Source organism: Monopterus albus, unplaced genomic scaffold (assembly GCF_001952655.1).
Source record: "Monopterus albus unplaced genomic scaffold, M_albus_1.0 scaffold385.1, whole genome shotgun sequence".
NCBI lineage: Eukaryota > Metazoa > Chordata > Actinopteri > Synbranchiformes > Synbranchidae > Monopterus > Monopterus albus.
Window position 1 is genome coordinate 62145 of NW_018128265.1, and position 12622 is coordinate 74766.

The window sequence follows — 12622 nt, forward strand, 5'->3', positions numbered from 1 at the left end:
TTCTTGTGGTAAACTGGGATTTATTTGTCCCGACCGAACAGGCGTCTTTGCGCCGAACAGGTGTTATTTTAGTGTTTCCCATACAGCGCTGATGTATGGGTTGAACTTTGAGCTCCGAGTGCTGCCGGGAAATGTGGTAGGAGCCTAACAGGAGGCGAAGAAGAGTGTGTGTGTTCATTGGGATTTAACGTGTGAGACTTATTGCGGTGGTTCCTTTTGAAGGGTTTTGCTCTCAGAACAGTTTTCAAACCCTGACCCATCTTTCCCATGTGACCTGGTAATCCCTCACCATTATATGATCCACACCGACTCATCTTTGCCATGGATTTAACATCTTAAATCAGGTTACACCTCAGATTCGCAGTCACAAACATCAAGCATGGACAGATATTGAGAGACTGGGTCCTTGGCTGTAGACCCTTAAAGGCCCCATATATATAGGAGCAAGATCTACAGATTGAATGGCCTTCAATGGCCCATATTATGTTGTTTTGTGTCTGTGTCATTTTGCCGCTATATTTAGGTCTTTAGATTTATTTATTTATTTATTTAACAAACACAGACACTATATTGTATCAGGTATAGTTAATTTTCATCTGTGTTTCCTGGGTGATGACCATCAAAAAATGCAGATGTTGAGGCCGTGGTGCGTCTTTTTGTCACTGTTTTTGGTCACTTTTCAGTTCTGTTTATTTTGTTTCTGATTTTAGTCAAACTGCATCCCTTTCTTAGTGGTTATTTTTATTTACTTGTTTTTGTCTATGAGATTGTTTTGCATTTGTTTTTACTCAATTTGCATTTGTCTTTGATTGACTTTCCAACAAATGTTAAGTCACTTCACACAGAGGCTCTGATCCTACTACCACAAGTTGTGGTGGAGCGCTGAGGCATTTTAGGACCAGAGCACTGGGGACATAGACCTGGTGGTCCCTATTGTGGTGTTGGAGAGCTGTGCTGTAATAGAAGGCCCTTCATATATTTCCTGACTCTGGGGCTTTTAGAGCTTTCTTTAGAGATGAAGCACTGAATTGATCTGTCAAGAGGAAGAATATGAGCAGGGCGATAGCGGTTTAATGAAATTCTTAAGCTTCCCGTGTGGAATTTTTGGCATGTCCTTGAGTATAATAAGGACAGAGTACAAACAGTGCTTTCAACCAAGTGGCCAAACGAGGCATGTTTCATAGAAATGTTATAAATTCATGATTGTTGGAGTTCATACAAATATACCTTCAGTAAGATGTTAAAAATGGTAACACTGATTAACCAATTTGCTTTAACTTACTGCTCTTCATGTTAAGGTTTTATTTTAATGTGTGGGTCACATGACTGGAGTTTAGTGAGGGGTGTAATTGTGGCATTATGGAAAAAAAAAAATTCATTTAAACATGTTGCTCATTAATTGATTCATCAATTCAGTTAGAGCATTGTTTACCTTAAGTGACGATTCCTAGCATAGTTGCACTATGTTGATTTTTTTTTTTTTTAGCGTGTAGGCAGCTCATGTGCCTCTTGTTTATTTCCCTGACATTTCTCTGAGCTCAGACTTGCTCGTGCTGTACCAGGCAGCACGCAGAACATTCCTCAGCTTTTCACTGGTTTCCCACTAACGCACCAGTGGCCTGGCATCGGCTGGTACACGAGGCTTAGCGGCGTTCTGGGTCCACATCATCAGGGTGTTGGTTCAGCTTTTGTGGACAGATGGCAGAGGTCTCTCAATTAACACCTTAGTGAGATGACCCTTGTGTCCACATGATCAAAGCATGGCCGCTGCTGCTCAGATGTCTTCCCCACCACCCCACCCCGCTGTCTCTGTGAGATTATGACGCCCCATCCCTCCTGTGTTTGTTTAGAGGAAATGACTTCCGCTCCACTGCGCTGTCTGAGCGGGTTGCACATCAGATGTAACCTTGCTCTTCTTGCAGCTGTACAGTGTGTGTTGAATCCCTGCTATCGTGTTTTCTCTGTAATTTTATGTAGAGAGGTTGCTTACTTGTAATTTGAGTTTTGGTCAAACATCTGGTGCATACTTCTTTTGGTGCTAAAAACCAAAAGACCTTGTTCTAATGTGGAGGCTTCACTGCTGTACAAGCATGAAGAAACCACTTGTTGGTCTCAGTGAAAAGAACATATTTCATTGAAGTTAAGTCTGTTTAGTGATTTATTCAATTCAGTTTTGTTTGTATAGCACCAAATTACAACAAAAATCACCTCAGGGCGCTTTACAAAATAAGGTCTAGACCTTACTATTATTATCATAGAGGAAAAACCCAACAAATCCCCCTTGAGCAGCACTTGGCGACAGTGATTAGATTACAGATATCACATAGGTAGCGCCAGGGCATGAATCTGGAATATCTACAATAACCAGGGCAGCACAGCAGATTTTAAATGCAACTGTTTAATGTAATAAAAACAAAAAAGGGAAAGTCAAGCTTGAGGGATTTCCAGTGACCTGGGCAGCTGTGGGACCAGTACGACATAGTCTAGGAACCATTACTGGAGTGATCAGAGCTCTGGCAGAACTGCTCCAATCTCTTTAAATTGGTACTTGCTGGCTTTAGAGGATTAACAGAATCAGAATGGCCTGATATGGATGTTGGACATTTGTGTTGGCTGGATTTGGATTTTTAAATTTTACCCATTGATCACAAATGTTTGTCACATTCTTGTGCAAAACCATTAATGTGACTGCATCCAGTTCAGACCAACCATGGCTATGACAGCTCCCAGAAGCGCCAAGCCATCTCGATCAGCCCTTGGTGGCTGATTGCAGCATCAGTCCTAGATCCCACCCACTTCATGTCAGTGAATGGGACGTGAGCCGAAATAACTGAAGGTACAAATCGAATAAGATTTTCCCAGAGGTGATTTCTGTGGTTTTTGGTAGATTTTATCACTGATGTGTGTACAATGTGGTCATTTTTTTGCAAAGTTTTTAAGAAGTTACTTGCTGATATTAAAGGGGCTTTCAGATGACTTGACAGCTCTGATTGGTCATCTGATATGTCACTCAACTACTTGGTTGCTACTGTGCAGAATCTGGCTGCAAAAGCCAGGATGAGAGATGAGCAAAACATTCAGGACTTCTGTATACCAAACATTCATGGCTGCCTATGTGAGCGAGAAGTTTTTGTTTCTAGAACAAACTCATCTTGTCATTATCCCTTGAGATCCACTTGTGAATGAAAGAGGGGTTGTATGAGTGAGGGAGGAGTGAAACATCCCGCCTATTACTTGTACGTTAAGCAGGACAAGGCAGGTGCAAAGGGAACCTAGAGCTCAACTGATACTGTGATAATCCCTCAGCTATGCAGGCATGCACAGACTCTCCCTGTCAAGTTGAAGCATTCCACAAGAAGGCAGTTTGGACAACCTGATTAAGTTTAGTCAGAACTCTGCTCTCAACAGGAGAGAACCAGTGGTAAACGGGTGGCACGTAAACCTTGTTTAGCAAAAAAAAAAAAAAAAAAAAAAAAACACTTTTTGGGGACATGATCTACTTTTATGTTCTTATTTTTCTCCAGAAGGCATTCAGTGAACACTTTTGGCTTCCTATTAGTTTAACCAGATAAAATTCAGAACACAGTGGTAGTCTAAACATAAGCCCCTTTTCCATTGCCTGGTACTGGCTCAGCCCTGTTTGTGTAGTTGGTTGTCAGAGTGATGCTGAAACTGCCCTAGCTCAAAGCGGTTATAAATTTCATCATAAGACTGTTAGTAAGTTTTTGAATATGTGGTTAATCTTTTCAGGAAATTGCAATTACAAATTTTCTCTGACTTTTTCGGAGATGTGTTGACCCGCTAACGTGCCAGCAACTAGCTCTCCTTAGCAGGCATAGCTGTAGCCATTGTGCTTGTTTCTTGTTAAGTAACCTACGGGCTACATGACTTGGATTTTCCTCCTGGGTGTGTTGGCGTCTAAAGCTCATGAGTTTGTTTTGGTAACATTAGCCACCTAGTATGGTCATGATTTTGCCTTTGCATTGAATTAATATGATTTTAATTTGGGAGTAATTGGGGCTTTGTGTCACGTTAGCAGAGACCAGAGCCTTCTACTGGGCTGACACGTTTACCGTCAGTCCACTAACATTGGCTTCAGACTGGAGGCTGCATTTTGTACAGTTTGTCACAACCAGGCATCTGTAGTTTACATTGTTCTTCTGAAAAAGGGCATGATGGGAGGGGCGACGAGCAGCTTGTGGTGTCTGTTTTGAGTGTCACTGGACCCTCTAGGCTGAAAACAAATAAGGTAGAGCAGCTTTAAGGAGCTGCTTAATTGTCTGTAGAAAGTCACTTTTGGAATCCCCTCTGTTTTCTATTAAATCCAAGGCCACAGCTTCTGTTACTCCATGACAGAGGAAACTACCAACAGTTAATGAACCTACAGGTGGTGTTTCATATGTGAAAGGTAGATCTTAGGTGGAGTATCACTTTAATGGTGGATAAGTTCTACTTTCAAATGAAAATCTTTCCTTGTGCACCTTTTTGCCCAAAGGCTACTGGAAGCACCCCCAATTAGTCCATACTTCCAGTATCCTCCACACCACATAAAGAGCTGATGACTAGTCTTCTGCCAGGGATGCCACCGTGCTCGGCTGAGAGAAGCCTGGAGCCTCGGCCCACTAATCACCAGGCTGCTCATATTACAGTCTCCCTTGCTGCCTGGTATTGTCAGGTTACAATACGTGTGTGTTTGGCATCTGAGCAGCTGTGGTGTGATTGGCTCGTACTTTGCCATGTGAGACGGCATTGAGTGACGTCTCCATGTTAATCCCTTATTTTGTTCTGGTTATACTGGGAGCTGTCTGAATTGCAGATGAAGGAAATATACTAACAAAATAACTTTCTAGACCTGTGGAAGGTGAGTGCAACATGTTTGACTTAGTAAAACAGTTTACAGCTAACGCAATTGTTTTTGTAGAGGTCATTTTTTTTTCCATTGCATATTTAGATTCCAGTGACCTGCTGATACAGGCAGTTTGTGTATTATTCATAGTTTACATGTGCTGTGCTGCCACTGTCTGCAGATCTTAATTTCTATACAGAAAACACATGGTTTGAATTATGTGCTATTGTTTCATCTTTCAAAAGATTATCCACTAGCAACTTGGATGTATGAAATGTTTAAGGGGGGGGGGGGTCTGTTCTGCCGTGAGTGTCGTGCCGGCACCTTTCCCAGTAAAGTCACTCAGGATGGCTGCGGCGCCACGTTTTTGTCTAGGATGTGCAAAAATGAATACCTTGTGGCCTGTTAACAAGACACTGGTTAGTTTTACTTCGTTTTAGTGTGCTCGTTTTGAAGTTGTCACACCTAAATAAACTGCTGTGATTCTGACAAACTCTGGTGCATTTGACTCTAAGCTGCTCACTTAATTAAACTATGCAAACACACCGGGCATTGAGGAGGTGTTTTCATTCTGGGATCTACAGTATTCTCCCCTCACTGACATGCTGACTCCGTCAACAAGTGATATTCTGGGTCCTCATAACTTACAAATTAAGCACTGCTGAAGTTACAGCTTCACGACTTCTTGGGCAAGTAGATCTTTGTGCACCTGGGCAGTTTATCCCATTGTTCCAGGCAGATCTTCTCGAGTTCTGCCCAGAGGGTTCAGTCTTTGTCAGACCAGAAAATCTTTCTTTGTGCTCTCAAAGTGCTTTAGATCTTGTTGGGCTGTCAGATGCCTTTTGCACAAATTGGCTTCTGTCTAGCTACTATACATAAAGGCCTAATTGATGGAGAGCTGCTGAGATGTTCATCTTTATGGAAAGCTCTCATCTCTGCAGAGGAGACTTGAAATTCTGTTAGAGTGACCGTTGGATTCTTGGTCACCTTGCAGACCAGGGCCCTTCTTGTCTGGCTACTTGGTTTGGCCAGATGGCTGACTCATGGAAGAGGTTCCAAACTTCATTTCACTGAGGCCACTGTGTTCCTGGGAACACCCAGAGCTTTAGAGATGGTTTTATGCTGTTGTCCTGATCTGTGCCTCACAGCAATTTTATCGTGGTGGTTCTTGGGCTTCATGGGTTGGCTTTATGTTGTGATATGCAGTGTGAATTGTGGGACTTTGTATACAAAGCTGTCTTTCTAAACTTTCTAAGTTGTAGGCACATCTCAGGGAGAATTAGGATTCACCTGACCACAGTTTGGAGTTGAGGTGTACACTCAAACAAATATTTGATATCACTTGGTCATGTAACAAACTCGGTGGAAATTACTAAAATCAGGTGAAGACGGTGAAACTGAAGTGGTTCTCTGATTGGTTTGAAGTTTTCAGTAGAACTGTCTGTAGCCACATGCCTTGGATTCGATGTGTAAACATCTTCCCAAAGAAAGTTGGGCAGTTTCTCAGTAAACTGTTAAACTGCAGCAGTAAATGATTTCCTCTTGCAGTCAGCAGGCCTTTGTTTACAGTGGATACTGACTCCCTGGTGACACCATAGATCTTGGCTGCTCTGGTTAAAGCTTCTGTGCACATGGAGGTTTGCTGTCAGCACACCACATGGGGAGAGTTTTTAATATGAGGAAGCTGTATTTCAACATCCCACTTTAATTACAGAGAAAAAACACTTGTGGTCTGTAACAACACCCAGTGAACACAATGATTTGCAGTTGTGTTGTGATAAAGGCTTGTCAATGCTTTCATGCACTCACTTTTCCTTGAAGATTTGCTGTTGGTAAAGTGAATGATGTCCACAACATCTTACTTTAAGATAAACCATTTATTAGTCCATCCATTATCTATACTGCTTATCCTGAATAGGGTCACGGGGGGTGGTGGAGCCAATCCCAGCTGACACTGGGTGAGAGGCGGGGTCCACCCTGGACAGGTCGCCAGCCTATCACATTTAGAGACAGACACACACTCACTCCTACGGGCAGTTTAGAGTCACCAGTCAACCTAAGCCGCATGTCTTTGGACAGTGGGAGGAAGCTGGAGTACCTGGAGAAAACCCACGCAAGCACGGGGAGAACATGCAAACTCCGCACAGAAAGGTGAAGGGCCGGCCCGGGCTCGAACCCGGAACCTTCTTTCTGTGAGGCAGGCAGTGCTAACCACCTCGTCACCATGCCAACAGACAAGGTATTATCAATATAAATCTAAAGAATTGTAGCGATAATAAAAAAGTAAGACGCATTGCATACACACTGGTATGTGTATTCAGTCTGCGGGCGTGTAAGGTCTACTGGGTGGTGGTGGGGTGGGGGCTGGCTACTGGGAGCAATGCTCGTTGTACAGCCTGACACCTGACAACAGCAGGAGGGAAGGACCTGCAGTAACGCTCCGTTGGGTTGGAGCAGCCTGTCACTGATGGAGCTGTCCAGTGCCGACAGAGTCTCGTGGGCGTCGTTCTCCAGCAGGGATGTTAGCTTGGCTGACATCCTCCTGTCAGCCATCACCTGCACTGTGTCAAGGGGGCTTCCCAGGACAGAGCTGGTCCTCTTGACCAGTTTGTCTAGGGTTTAGCCCTCATCACTGAGCTGTGGTGAAGTTAGCTTGACGGTGGCCCTGCGTCCTCTCGGGTTTCAGTTTCCACAAAGTGAGGGGCAGATCACCATGGCAGCGCCGTCTGCTGGTGCCCTAACCTTTCCCAGGTGCAGGTGCCTGTAATCAGGGTCGGCTTCACAGCGGCCACATTTATAAACACTGTGAATGACTCAGTGCTTTCACACATGAGCTGTTGAGATTGTCTTCCCAAAGAGAAGGAGAGTTTCAGGTGTTCTAATATGTGCTTCAAAACCGTTAGTGGTGTACGAGTTGCAAACCCCTCTAGGGGATGTACTAACAACTCTTATTTTTAATTGATTAATCTATTAATGATTTTACTTAGTTGATTAGTTTTCCTCCAAGCAGGTTTTTCTTAATGGTGACTGTACAGTGCCCTGTATGTCCAGCTAAACAGAGTATTGATGTGACAAACACCAACAGGCTGGTGAGTTTCGATTGAAACCATGATGCTGGCTGTTGGCTCTGAAAATGAAAACATACCGGTAGCTAAATGAATTTATTCAGTATTTTGGAATTGCAGAATGATGGGGATCATCTTTTCCAGTGAGCTCATATTTGGAGGATATGTTGAACAAAAACAGGTATGGTGATGGAGCCTAATGTTTCCTTGCCAGGTTTTTGACACAGATATAATAAACTATGTTTGACAGGTTTATCTGCTAGTCACTGTTGATACATCTGCCCTCTCTTCCTCTCTCGTCTAGCTGTTTTGCATATTCAGTGACATCTGCCACCGAAGCTCTCCGCTGGCAAACGCTGATTGTTCCTGTTCTCCAGCATTACTGCAACAATAGCAGAGAGCACGGGCCCCCACTCAAGTCAATATTTGTCCATGGTCAGTCAGTGCCTCCTGGGTCTGGGCTGTCTGTTCATTAGTGATGGTACAAATCATAGACTCTGTTTTTTCTGCTTCATTGCACTAATTTTATGTGAGAGGACTGGTAATAAATCAGATGGTTGTAACATGAAAAGCAAAGTAATCATAGCCACAGTCTTACTGTGTAAAAGATAACAAAGGTTGCTGCATCTGTGTGACACGGGTTTCGGCATGACTGCGTGCTACAAACATGCTTGCTTGAAAAAAAAAACAAAACAACAGAATTTATCTTCATCGAGATTGAGATTTTTTTTGGAAACATGAGCTGTATGTTGCTCGGAAATTCAAATTGTATAGTTGGATAGTTTCAAATTAAAGGCACAGAACTTCACTCTCCACCCAAGGCAGAATTCAGCATAAAAAAATCTAACACTTAAACCAAAGATTTTGCAGTTGCCTGTTATACATCTTTTACTTCCAGACCTATAAACAGTTACAGGTCTGAGTACATGTCTAGTTAAGGGTTTCTTTAACTGAACAGTATTGGATTGTGACATTGTTTAACTGACTGACGGATGTAGAGCACCATCTGCAGTGCACGTCCAAAACAAACAACAAATTGACTTAAACTAGACTAATTGTATTGATTTAAATCCCCATGACTGCAGCTCTGAGTAAGACAAAACCTTTACTTCCCCTAGTTTCGTGCCAGATTAGCAGCTTTGTAACAAACCTCTGTGGTTTTCATTCCAGTGTTTGTCAGGTGCGTTGGTTACACAGTCTATAAAACAGTGATTTGCTTTCCCTCTGGCTACTAAAGCAAATATAATTTTAATTAACTAAGGTTTTTATTTCACAAAATAGATTTTAAGCAGCTACTTGGGGGAGGATGCAGCCAAACTAACACAAAGGAATCTTATTCAGCAAAATAAGATGAAACTACTTAAGGATATCCTTGCACACATTCAGTTAGTGTGGCAGTCTTTTGCACTCAAAGTATTTTGTCCCAGTTTAGAGCTTGAAATGATATTTTTAGCTCGTGTAACAGGACTTGTTTCCTCCCCTCCGAACCGTTCCCAAAGGTGATGGTGAACGTTCCCTGAGGGCTAATCCCTTTTGTTTTGCTGGAGGTGGGGATCCTCCTGGTGAACAGAGCCGTAGTGTTTCCAGTGGAATGTTGCTGCTATTGTTGACCATGATGACACCCACTGGGAAGACCCCCCCCTCCTCAGCCACTCACCCCTTCACTGCTAGCACAATGTGCTATGTTATATCTATGAAGGCATGCTACTGTTTTCGTAGCATACGACCTCGTGACCGCGAGATAATGAAGAGGATGACACGGAAGTCATTAGTTAGTCCCACGGTTATTATAACTTCCTCTGTGCAACAACGGCTGGGATTCCAGGGTTTGATTTTACTTTGAAACACACAACCTACTGGGTGTGAGATTTGGTGGGCAACAGTTTAGCACGAGTTTTGATATCTACATGGTTAAATGTTATGTTTGTGGAAATCTATGAGCAGTGCTGGAGGAAGTACTCAGTTTGTTTTGCTTAAGTAAAAGGAGCAATACCACAGTGTAAATATACTCAAAATTAAAGGCAAGTACTCAAAATGTTACTAATAAGTATTGGCATCAAACTACACTTAAAGTACCAAAAGTAAAAGTACTCATTTTGTAGAATGTCACATTTCATATGAATGTATAACGTGTTATTGGATTATAACTAATGCATCATTGTGCACATCACATTGGTAAAGGTGGAGCAAATTTTTAGCTAACTTGCAATTTAAAATTGTGCTGGATAGAGTCTGGATTTACCATCACAGATCAATATAGATGTACGATTTACTATTTTGTTTTATTAATCTGATTCTGAAAAGTAATTATAAAAATAAATGTAGCGTAGTAACGAGTACAATATTTGCCTCTAAAATGCACTGAAGTCAAAGTATGAAGTAGCAGAAAATGAAAATACTCAAAGTACAGAGAACTTGATATTGTACCAGAGCAAATGTACTTGGTTACTTTCCAACAAATTCATTAGTATAACAGAAGGAACAAAACTGGACTCGTGGAAGTTTGTCTAGGTACAGTTTTTATTTCTGAATAATCTGTCAGTTTTTCAAATTAACGGATTCAGCACTTGCTGTAGTACATTAGTTGTGTATTCCAAGGCGTCTCGAGCGCAAAATGGCTTGTTTGGTTTAAGCCATTGTTTCTGATTAATAATGGTCTGTTCTGTCTGAAAAAAGAATTATTATGAGAAATCACCGTGGATTCTTGGACTGCGGTCTCACAGGAAGATAAACTTTTACATTCTGTTGAATCACCCACTTTGCCTGCACATAAGTGAGTGATTCAAGAACATACATGAAATATAACCTTAAACTGTCCGCTGTGTTCACGCCAGGTTTTCCTCCAGTTTAATTAACTGAGAGAGAAAGTCACACAGCCTGAACCATGACATCTTGTCCTAAAAGTGTATAAATCTTTTGTATGTCAGCAGAGGTGGTCTTCCTTCCACGTCCACTGTAAAACACTGAACCCTGGAGTTTATCATTATATTGTATAAAGTGGTTGGTTAAATGTAGGAAACATTTTATTTTATTAATTTTCATTTTAAATCTTTGTTTTTCTGGCAAACTCCTGAGTTGATTTAAGAAAAGGAAAGTGCGTTTGTTTTGTACTCTCCCTTATTTGCCTCCACCTGGCAGAGCCCGGACTCACTGAGCCAAACGCCCGTTTGCTGTTTGAGCAGCTTCCTGAAGCTGTTGACGTTTTACTGTGTGAAGACGCTGTGTGTCTTTGTTGTCAGTCCAAGTGTCTGTCAGGTTGTAGGTGTTGAAGGACACACCTCTCGCAGATCGTGTACGTGCAGGACATTATTCCTCTGTTTAGAGAGAAATGTTCCAGTAGCCAAGGAAGTACCAAAAGCTGGAGGAGGATGTTTGCACAGATTTGTGTTCATTCATTCACACATTCTTCTGTTTGTTTAGAAAGTTTTGTCTGACATGGGTGAGGGTCTTTCTTTTGAATCTGGAGTGTTACCAGCTCCATCTGTCTCCCCCTTAGGAATAAATTAGACTTTCAAATTTGTATAAAGTGGCGTGTGGACAGCTTTGAGTGTTGTCAGTGAGGACGCCCGGGGCGGCTAATGAGAAGAAAACAAGTGAAGGGTTTCTATTTAGGAGAGGATTGTGCCTCATCATCACTACTGCCCCCCCACCCCCCAAACACACACACAGACCTTTTCATCCCCCTCTCTCTCAGTGGAACAAAGCATTTAACTGCCACCCTAATGGGATTAGTCCCCACTCTGCTCCCTCCCTCCCTTCATCTGTTGTCTGCGTTACTTGAGTCTGTCCTTCGATTCCTCTACCCTGGAAATACACAACGGTCTCATCTTTCTCTTTTTTGCAGAGAAATGTCAGTCAGAGCAGAATCCTTTAAGACTGGGCATCTGCTGATACTTGTGTTTACTTTAAATCTTGATTAAATATGTTTCTTACACAGTGAAATAACAGCAGTAGCCTATTAAACTTATTTTATACATCATCCAAATACTTGAGGTCCTGGTTCAAAAATATTATTATGATATAAACAGAAGAGACTGATGTGATTTGCTAAAGTGAAGATGTATCACTCTGAGTTGTTGGAGCCACAAACACCCAGGTGTCAAAAATCTGAATCTTCACCCTCGTCTTTTCTCCCAATTGTTTGCTATGACTGATCATAGCAGCTGCACAGCAGCTTCAATCAGTTCATTGGGTAACGGTGACAAGAAGCTAACAAAAAACAAAACAAAACAAAAAAAAAAGAACATTTAATGAAAATGGATCCGCTGCCAGTCACAAAGGTCACACACACCAACACCGTATTGGGTGTGTTGATGCGACGGTTAGAAAAGCAGGCTTGCTTTTATAGTTGCTGTTTTGTCTTTATCTAGTGGCACAATGTAACAGAGCTGCACAGAGAAACCTGGAACATTTATCCCTGCATTTCCTCAGCTGTGTGTCGTAAACGGTGTCACCTGATAGTGTCACTAATCACGTGTTGGCCTTCATCAGGTACAGTTGCATGTTTGCGTGACAACTTTGTGTCCCCTGTTGCAGTGGCTTCCCCTCCCATCATGTGTAGCTTTAGATCATTATGCAGCATCTCTATATGTGTAATCCAGTGGAGTGTGGAGCCTGACCTATTAACACTGTGATGAAATATAGTTTGGTATATTTAATGTGGCTTTTGTGTGCAAAAGTAAAGTCTGGCTTGTGCATTGTATGATGATGT

General features: G+C 42.1%; 1 protein-coding gene across 2 annotated transcripts in view; it reads left to right on the forward strand.

Moving 5' to 3' along the window:
- The window catches only part of kank1a (KN motif and ankyrin repeat domains 1a), a 46789-nt gene that overhangs the window by 527 nt on the left and 33640 nt on the right, over positions 1 to 12622 (forward strand). The gene's annotated exons all lie outside the window — the stretch shown is intronic.